The following is a 10,065-nucleotide window of genomic DNA, read 5'->3' as shown; positions in this document are numbered from 1 at the left end:
GCGCCCCCCCCCCCCCTCTGCCCCCCTCCCCCACTGTTTTATTTCATGAGCTTTTAAGCTCTTACTTAGAGCTTTAAGCTTTAAACCCCAATTATCTAGTTCATGCATTTTGCTTTCACACTTCCGGCAAGTGGTTTTTTCTCTTTTGGAGGGGCAAATGACATCGGATTTGAGATCCGTCTAGACAAGTGGTTACGTGATGTCGAAATCTACAAAGCTGGGCCCCATCACGCTCTTCCCACCTTCCAGATCAAGTAGCTACTTCACAACCCCTAACCTTGCGGGCATTAAATGGGGGATCAAACGACCTCAGAACGGAGATCTGACACTTGCATTGGATTCCTGACGTCATTTTTCATCTAGGATAACTCCAGCTCGGCCATCTGCCACTGTTTGATTTCCATGAAAATAAGCATTAGCGCTTTAGGGACTTGCCACTTAAAATTGTATTGATTGCCATCACCGCCTTCGACGAAGTCTATTTTTTTCCTAAAATTCGTATTTTTTGGCTATTTTTAAGCACTTCTCGGCATAAAAAATCATCTGTCATTGGTGACCACGGGATAGGGTGACTCAACCCGTCGAATCCCACGAATAGATCTGCACATAAACAACAAAAAGGAGCATCAAGCTTATACAAAAAACACACAACACAACACATCACATCTCATACCCTACCCCCAGAAAAAACCAAGGCATGAAATCCACGAGGAGTAGGCCTAGCATAATCTGACTGAAGGCCTGAAGCTAGTCGCTAACCAACCGCTCTAACACAGCCAAACTAAAAAGAACTATCAAAGAGGTCGCCCTAAGTGGTGGTCTGACCTACCTTCCTAAGTAAGGACAACTCAACCAGGAGCTCCTACTAGGCGAGGACTCCTATAGCCTGATCAAGAAATATTTTCTTTTAGCACATTACTCTTTTAACCTCTCATTTTCCATACTCGAACGTGTAAAAAGGATGGAGCTGAGCATAGTGACCCAAGGAGAATAGGGCATCGGCCTTAGGTCCTATCTCGGTACCCAAGAATCTACCAAGCCCTCGCAAGGCGACACTTAATCCTTTTCTAACGCTCACTTTTATTTTTGCTCCAACCTTCTTATATTTTCTTTTTTTTATGAAAGATATCACCCCAAGGAAGGGCAAGGCATCGGCCCCGGGTCTTGTCTCATCCCCAGGAACCTTCCCAGCCTTCGCAAGGTGATAGACAATAGCTCAAGGATTTTCTTTCTTTCCTTTTCTATTTTTATAGGGGTTAGAACCCCTTTTTATACACCTCCGTATATTCATATATTATCTTTCAGATCTTTAGGGTTTTGTCTATTTCCATCATTATTGTAATAGGCTTCTCTAACTACCTCACAACTAGCAGGAACTCCTAGAACGGCCGTCTAGCAGGTCCGTAGAATAGGGTCACTAGAACTCCCATCTAAAACAGGTTTTTCAATGCCTAACAATGCCTTGCAGGAGGCAATGACTACTTCGACCTCCCCCCGATATACAGAACCTAAACCTGGGACTTCATGCCTTGTTTGCTGGTCCCCAACAAGAAAGAAAACCCCCTTCAAGTACACAAATACATATAACGTGAAAGAATAGACACTCATAAAGGAGAGATATCACCTGGATAGGGCCATGAGAAGCTTCCACACGGCAAAGGCTCCTTCCAAGCGCTTCTTTGAACATGTCTAGCACATGACTAAAACAAGAAACCATTAACTGTACCCATACTAAACAGACAACTGGCCCTCTTAGCCTAAAGAAATAGATTATTAAAACCTGAAAACAATTGGCTCTCTTGGCCTAAAGAAATCAGACATTAACTACTTAAAGCTACTAGCCCTCTTGGCCTAATTAAACAAACAAACTAGCTCATAGAGATCCCTCCTTGGAAGAAGGCAGATATAAGCAAATATGCTCCATTTCAAGGGGAAAAATAGGTCTCTCAGCCCTAAACTAAATGCATACACCTCTTGCATATATAGCAAGATGTGTACGCATGACATGTCGTCGGATCAACTTATGGGTCTAAGACAATAGTGGTAAATGGGTCTCGACTACTCTTTGCATTACCCATATCAACCATCGCCTGCCATATAACGCCTGGTCTGATAACATCCCCCACAAGTGACCAGGTCCTGTCTCATTATCAATAGCAATATCTGGACTAGGACCACAATTGAAAAAGAGGTCCTCTTCATAAGCAAAATTAGCTAAGGAATCCGCAAACTGATTCCAATAACGTGGAATCAGCTGAAGAGATATGCTCTCAAATTCATCAAGTAGGGTTATAGCAGTTCGATGATACATACGAAAGAGAGAATTCCGAACTGTTCATGTCCCATTGAGTTGATTTAAGATCAGTTGGGAATCCCCTTTTATTAACAACCGCCTAATGCCACCTTTCTTAGCAATATTCAATCCCATAATCAGGGCTTTATACTCGGCCATGTTGTTAGTAAATCCTACCCCGAGGTAAGCAGCTAATTTCATTGTAACTCTACGTCGGGGATCTCGGATAACTACTCCAACACTTCCTTTTCTATTAGGGCCCCTGGATGCTCCATCAAAGTATAATGTATACGTCCATAATGGGTTTACACAGCCAGCCATCAAGAACTCCCCTATTCGTAATTATGATAATCAAAGTTCAACATATTTGGAGGATGAACTGATGGCTCCATCACACCTTCTTCATTAAAGTCAACAGGGATGCTTGTCAAGATTTGTAAGTAGTGATGGCAGAAAACTTTAATTTCCCACACAAAGGTACTGTCTTCTCACTCAATCACTTTATATCCCTTTACTCCACCAGATAAGCCTCCCCTGATGATATCTTTGCTCGAGATATGGGTGCTCCAAATAAGGGATTAACCGCCCCATCAACCAATTTAAGCTCTCCTGCAATTCTCCAATTAGCCCCAGCATGAACTTGCAATGCATTTAGCATGTTAGCATATTTAGAAACAATAAGGTTTAATCTTATTAAGATTAACCTTATTCTTAAATTCTACCCCTTGTAGATTAGTTAATAGAATTGTGGACTTATTTTTACCTATCCGAACTATCTTGTAAGGGCCATCCCATCGAGGTTCTAACTTTCCTGGAAATAGCTCCCTATGCGCATTGTAATATAGAACTAACTGCCCCTTTTTAAAAGTATATTTCTTTGCTTTCAGATCATGCAACCATTTCATCCGACGTTTAGCTACCTCCTGGTGCAACAAACTCTGCAATTTGAGCTTGTCTAAGTGGGCTATAGTCGTAAACCGCTCAAATAGGGCATCTTCATCACCTAGAGAATGATTGATTGAGAATCTAATGGTCGGAAACTCAATTTCTAAGGGCAAGGCACACTCCTGCCCGTAAACTAATTTGAATGGGGTGTGGCCAGTGGCTTGTTTAAACATCGTATTATACGCCCAAACTGCCACATATAATTTTGTATCCCAGTCCCGCTTCTTTTCGAAGACTATCTTGGATAGGATATCCAGAAGCTGCTTATTAGTACTTTTGACTTGTCCATTTGCTTGTCGATTATAGGGGTCATCTTGTTATGCTTGATTTTCCAAGCTTCAGTCAGTCTTTTAATCACTTTATTTAAAAAGTGAGTTCCACGGTCTGATACTATTTCTTTTGGTGGATCAAAACGACAGATGATTTGCTCAAGTAGGAAATTGGCAGTCTCTTTTGCATTGTCATGCCTCGTCACGCTCGTGCTTCTGACCACTTTGTAAAGTAATTAGTAGCTACTATAATATATATCTTCTGAGTAGTAGACGACGGGGTGATAGGACCCACAAAATCTATGCCCCACTTCTCAAATGGAAGGATAGCCATGATAGGTGTAAGTGGATGCTTCCTATTCTCTCGACTATCATATCTTTGACACGTATCACATCTCTTGACGTACTCAAAGGAATCTTGAAAGATGGACGGCCACCAATATCCAGCTTTGAAAGCTTTATGTGCCGTTAATCGCCCAACGAAGTGCCCTCCACAAGCGGAGTCATGGCACTCTTTCAGAATAAAGGGAACCTTGTCAGACGTCACACATCAGCAATAGATATCATCAACATCCTGTGATATAATGTGCCTGCAGATCAAGGAAAATTTCAATGCATGCTATTTAATTTTCCACTTCTCCGATTTTGATAAAGCAGCTCTAGTCTCTCCCGTAGAAATATAGTGCGTTATAGCAGCATACCAGGAGGGAATAGATGTCGTATCAATCTTGAACAAAGTCTCCATGTCACTTCCTTTAGCCACGACCTCTTTTGGTTCTCCGAAATCCACAAGACGCTCTACAATGCCCTAAAGCTTCGGCAACTTGCTCTTAATCTCATAATCAAATTCTTGCAAAAGTGATTAACCACTTTGCTAAAGAGTTAGGCGATTATAACTTATTCAACAACAATTGAAGCCCTTCCGCCTTTGTATAAAAAACCACCCTCTCATAAATAATGTAGTGCCTGAACTTTTTGGTCACAAATACCATTGCAAGGCACAACTTCTCCATATAGGTGTAGTTAATTTTTTATATGCCCAACTTTCCACTAGCAAAAGCTATCGGATGGTACCACTTTTCCTCCCAAATTTGGGCCAAACAACAGCTGATACTATACATGGTTGCTGTTGAAAATATATAAAACATTTCGTCCCTTTTTGGTGCTTTAAAATAGGTGCTTTGGCAAGCTCCTACTTCACATCATCAAAAGATACTTTGCAAGCATCACTCTATGTAAACTGACAGTTTTTAAAAGACAATAGGTTCATCAGCGGTGACAACGTTCTTTTTGCCAAGGCAGGAGGATAATACCCTACTGATGACAGAAAGCTATGCACTTCCTTTGGAGTATGTGGTGGACTCATGGCAACTATGACCTTGATCTTTTCAGGATCAGCCGCAATCCCTACGGAACTAACCACATGGACTAACAAGAGCCCATAAGGGACTTTTAAGACGCACTTCCGTGGGTTAAGAGCTATGCAAAATTGTTTGCATTTGCAACACTCAAAACACTTCCGCAAAATGATCAATTGTCTATCCCTTACGGTGGCTACCCCCAGATCGTTAATGAATACTTTCAGCTCCTCTAGGGAGATGTCACCAAAGGTCTTGTTGGTTGTTCTTTGCCACGAACCAGGTGCATTACACAACCCAAATGCCATCACATGATATGCAAAGGTACCAAAGACTGTAATAAACGTCGTTTTTAACTTGTCTTGCTCAGCAATCGCCATTTGGTTATACCCTACAAAGTAGTCCATAAACGAATAGATTTCCCTACCCACTAGTTGATCCAAAATTTGGTCAATAAATGGAAACGAGTAGTAATCTTTAACAGTCGGCTTATTCAACTCTCTAAAATCTACACAAAGACGGATTTGATTATTATTATTCTTCGTGATCACAACTGGTGAGCACCATTTAGTATGCTAAACAGGAAAGATCAAACCCACTTTCCGCAGCTTCTGTAGTTCCTCGTACAACCCATCCCTTAATTCAAAAGGCATACACCTTACTTTTTGACGTACAAGGCGGGTACCTTCCTTTACAAGAATAGTATGCACTGCTAGATTGGGAGGAATACCCCAAAGTTTGTCATAGCTCCAAGCAAAGATATCACGAAACTATCGAATTAAGGACACATAATGCTCTCTTTCTTTCGAACTGAGCATGGACCCTAATTTAATTGGCCGCAAATCATTTAGCATACCAAGATCTAGCTCAATAACGTCCACGCTCTATCGACTCATTCAAGGTTATTTGATAAATATCCTCTATAGTGGACCCTTCCTTAGATCCATCGCTCGATGACGTCTCACTACCAGATAGATCATCTATTGTTTCTAGTTCAGTAGAGGATAGTGGAGCTCTCTCACTCTGAGGGGGCTCAGGGTAAGCATCCACTATTACACGATGGGCACCTCAACCTAGAATCACTCTACCAACGGGTATATCGACTTGACAATCTGTCCGTAGAATCCATGGCCTGCCTAGCAAAACTCGATAGCTAGGACGTCCTGTAAACCTTATCACCCTAAAGTCTAGATAGCATTCCATACTCGCCAACTGTAACGTGGACCTTAGTAATGCAACCTTCTGGTTGTCTTAGACTATCATCAGCCATCCTAAGAAGTGTGGAGTCATCTTTTTGGATCTCTAGACCTAACCTCTCCATCAAGTCTGAACTTATGATATTGACGGAGGATCGAGTGTCCACGATAGCGTGCTCCACTAATATTCCATCCACGTATGTTGGAACCCTAGGGCAATGCTTTTTAGCATGATCAAACCAATCTTCCCCCACTCTAGCTATGCCCAAAGGTTCTACTATATACCCTATACGCAGGATTTTCTTGAATTCCTTGCGTACTCGTGGAGAAAGTTTAATCAATTGCAGGAGGTTCACATCTGGCTTGACTTTGCAAAGGAAACTTGCTAGATCAAAGTCGTGGTAATTAGCCAAAGTTCTCTTCTCACGCCAAACCATTCTCTCCTTTGGTCTTTCAATCGGTTTTGGTGCCTCTTTTTTAGTCTTTACCTTCTTTCTTGGCAATCCTTTATCCTCCTCGGGATTGAATTTATTGCTAACAAGTCTTAACAGTCCACCTTCCTTATCAGGATTAAGGACTCACTTTTCCCTAGCATCTTGCTTAGGGCTTTCTTTGACAGGTTTTACAATTCCTTTGTCACCCTCTTTAATCTTTTGACCTCTTGTGACGGCTCGTAGATTAGAAATTTCAGCATCATTGACACGTACAGCCTCAATAAGGCTGACTCCACTGCCATGAGGTAACTCCTGTATAATAGCCTTTCCTCTTTGCAGTATTTACCTTGGTCCATTGTCTTGCTGGAGATTGTTCCCTTGTGCACGATGGTTAATTGGACCTGGTTGTTTACTCCCTTGTTGGAGAGAAGTGATCTTACTCCAATAGGTAGGAACTAAGTGGCCAGACTTCTCGCAAATATCACATTTGACATTCGGGCAATTCCTAGGGAAATGTTGGCCCCCACACCACTTACACCTGAATCTTGAGGGGCCACCCTCTTCAGGGCGTCGACTCCCTATCAAGTTCTGTTGCTTCTTAAGAAAATTGACATCTGCAGCTATTTGTCGATACTATTCAGAGATCATAGCGGTGTAGTGCTTCATCATGTCCTTAACTTCACCAAGGACATTATAAGCACTCGACTCATAGCCGCGGTCGTCAGTTTGTCATCCCATGGGCCTAACCACTTGATTAGGAATTAGTCGCTGACCAACTAGGACAAAATTAGGATTCATTGTTTGATTTCCACCACTATTTAGTGAGACCGCTTGACTAGCCATAGGCATAGTCATGCTAGGAGGGGCTGGTAACATAGGCAAATTCAACATAATACTCCCTCTGCCACTCGTATTTAACATGGGGTCCCCTTGACTCCCATTGGTCAAGGCCAAATTATTACCATTCCAATTTATCCTTGCTGCATAAGCCGCTTGCAAGCATGACTCTAATATCGGCCAAAGCAACACTACTCAGTTGCATCTGGATATTAAAATCCAATCCATGTAGGAAATTTTGCAACTGTGCAGCCGCTGGAATAGGAATATAAGCGTTAAGTTTGCGAAGAACTTGCTTTAGTTTCTTGGCATATGCCTAGACATTCTCATTTGGCTCTTGGCGTGTTACATTCAGAACACGCAACCAATATTGTCCACCCTTCTCAGGGGCAAACTCCCTACGGAAAGCCGTAAAGAATTGGGCACTGCTAGCTATGATTCTAGCTTCTAGACCGTGATACCACACTGCCGCTCTTCCTTTTAATGACATGTTGAAGAACATGATTAGGTGTTCTTCATCTTGAATTCCATAGTTGAACATGAGCATTTGAAACTCCTTAATGTGGAGTTCTCCATCTTCTTCTACTAACCCATGGAAAATGGGCAACGGTGCTCCTAATGCCGGTAAATCCGGTGTACCTGCTGGAATTGCGATAGGTTGTGCCATGGCTACAACCGGATTGACAATAGGAGTTTGTGTAGGCAACACTACACCCCCACTTGTTGTGGGTTGATTAACTGGAAATAGGGAAGTACCAAGACTTCCACTTGCACTCAAAGAGCTACTCATAACACCTAGGTTACTAGAACCACTCCCACTTATATGTAACGGGCTACTTCTTTGAGGAGAATAGCGTCTTACAATCTCCAACCATCGTTTAGCCCTCTCAGTACGTTCTGCCTTTTGTATTTCGGCTTGACGGTCCTTGTCAAAGGACATAAACCAACTATTTGGTCCCTAAAAACCCTAGATTCGAGAACCATCACTTGTTGGCAGCTCTCGGCATACCCACCACTGATGGGACCTAAAATGAGCCGGCATTGGCTATGGCACTACCCAGACCTCATGCATATGATAGACAATCCCACCCCACGGCCTCGTAGGCCAGGAGCGTCTAAGACTCACTTTGCACTAAATGCTTATGACGAATTTGCGTTTGTATCCAATATGTAGTCCAACGTTCACCTTCCCTTCTCCTCATAGGGAGATCCCATCCCTTCTGTCCAACAAAAGTATCTCTTCTGCCCTGTAGAAGTAACTGGTCCAAATCACATGGATCCACAAATTCAATCCTTTATCTAGAATAAGATCTCCCAACATGCCCAGACATTGGGGGCCACAAAGGTCTTCAACTCCATTCTAGACCTAGCAAGGGGTGTCCAAAGCTCCACCTGACCCGCAAGCTGTCTACTAGGAGTGAAACATCATTCCCATGTTGGCCTTTTCACCACTCAACCTTCGGCTCATGAATCGAGCAGTGCCCTTTTTGGATTAATCCATGATGCGATCATGGAGGTGATCCACTGTGCAATATATCCTTCCTTAATTAAATCCTTTAGGAATCAGACACAACAAGGCATCCAGCCCTAATATCATTTTCTAGGAAAGCATTCCTTTATCATCATGGAAACTTGTCATCACAGACCCTTGCCATGTATTCAGCATAAATCACAAGCACTTGGAACAATAATCCAAATTATATACATTAATACTAGTGATTAATATAGCTCATAAGTCTCGTTCACGTTGTAACTTACGTGAAGGGTGGCTACAGTCCTTGTCAATCCGAGAAAAATATCGAATTTAGGACTCTCAATTTTTATAAATAAAATATTTTTAATTAAATAAAAAGTATTATTTATTAATGTTAATTAGTTTTTACCTTAGTTTTTAGTTAGTAATCTTACTAAGTTATTATTTGATAAAGTAACTTTCAAACTAACCAACTAACTTTTATTGTGTGGAAATATTACACAGTTTCAAGTAACACTTGCGGTATCAAACCAACAAGAAGGGGACATTTTGGAAGATTCAAGTTCAATCCAAGAAGATACAAGCACAATGTCCATTGAAACTCATCTAGTGCTTTTAGCACTTATGCCATCTAACACGATCAGCTTTGCCTCTGATCAAATCTGAGTTTTTTGTGCTACTCCAGCCTCAAATCAAGGAGGGGAAGTGGACCTGCAAGGAAGATTTCAAGTTCAAAGGGCATACTAGTCACCTAATATCTCTTGATACTAATCACCTAGTGCTTCTTAGAACTTGTGCTCAACTCTTCTGCTGCTAAAATCTGAAATTTTTGGAGCTCATTTGTTGTTGATCTTGCAACCTCAGCACGGGCAAGGACTCATCAATAGCTTGATTCAATGGTGTCAAATTCCATATTTGGCAAACTAGGCTACTGATCCGGATGAAGAAAGGCTTGTGGTCAATCACAAGTGTTCAAGAGAAGAAACCAAGGGAAGCTGCACTTTCAATCATATGGGATAAAAATGATGATAAGGCTCAAGCTATTATTAAGCTCAAACTTGAGGACAACTACATTCATCATGTTGATGATTGTGAAACCTCTCAAGCAACATGGGATCGATTAGAAACCTTGTTTGGAGATCATTCAAAATCCTCCAAATATGGCTTACTGATTGAATTTTTTAGGCTTGACACGAAAAGTAGTACCTCTCTTGCAAATTATTTGAATTATATGGAAAGCTTGTTGACACAACTTGCAG

This window comes from Lygodium microphyllum, chromosome 9 (genome assembly GCF_053477565.2).
Source record: "Lygodium microphyllum isolate KBCC chromosome 9, Lygodium_microphyllum_v1.1.10, whole genome shotgun sequence".
NCBI lineage: Eukaryota > Viridiplantae > Streptophyta > Polypodiopsida > Schizaeales > Lygodiaceae > Lygodium > Lygodium microphyllum.
This window is presented reverse-complemented; position numbering follows the sequence as displayed.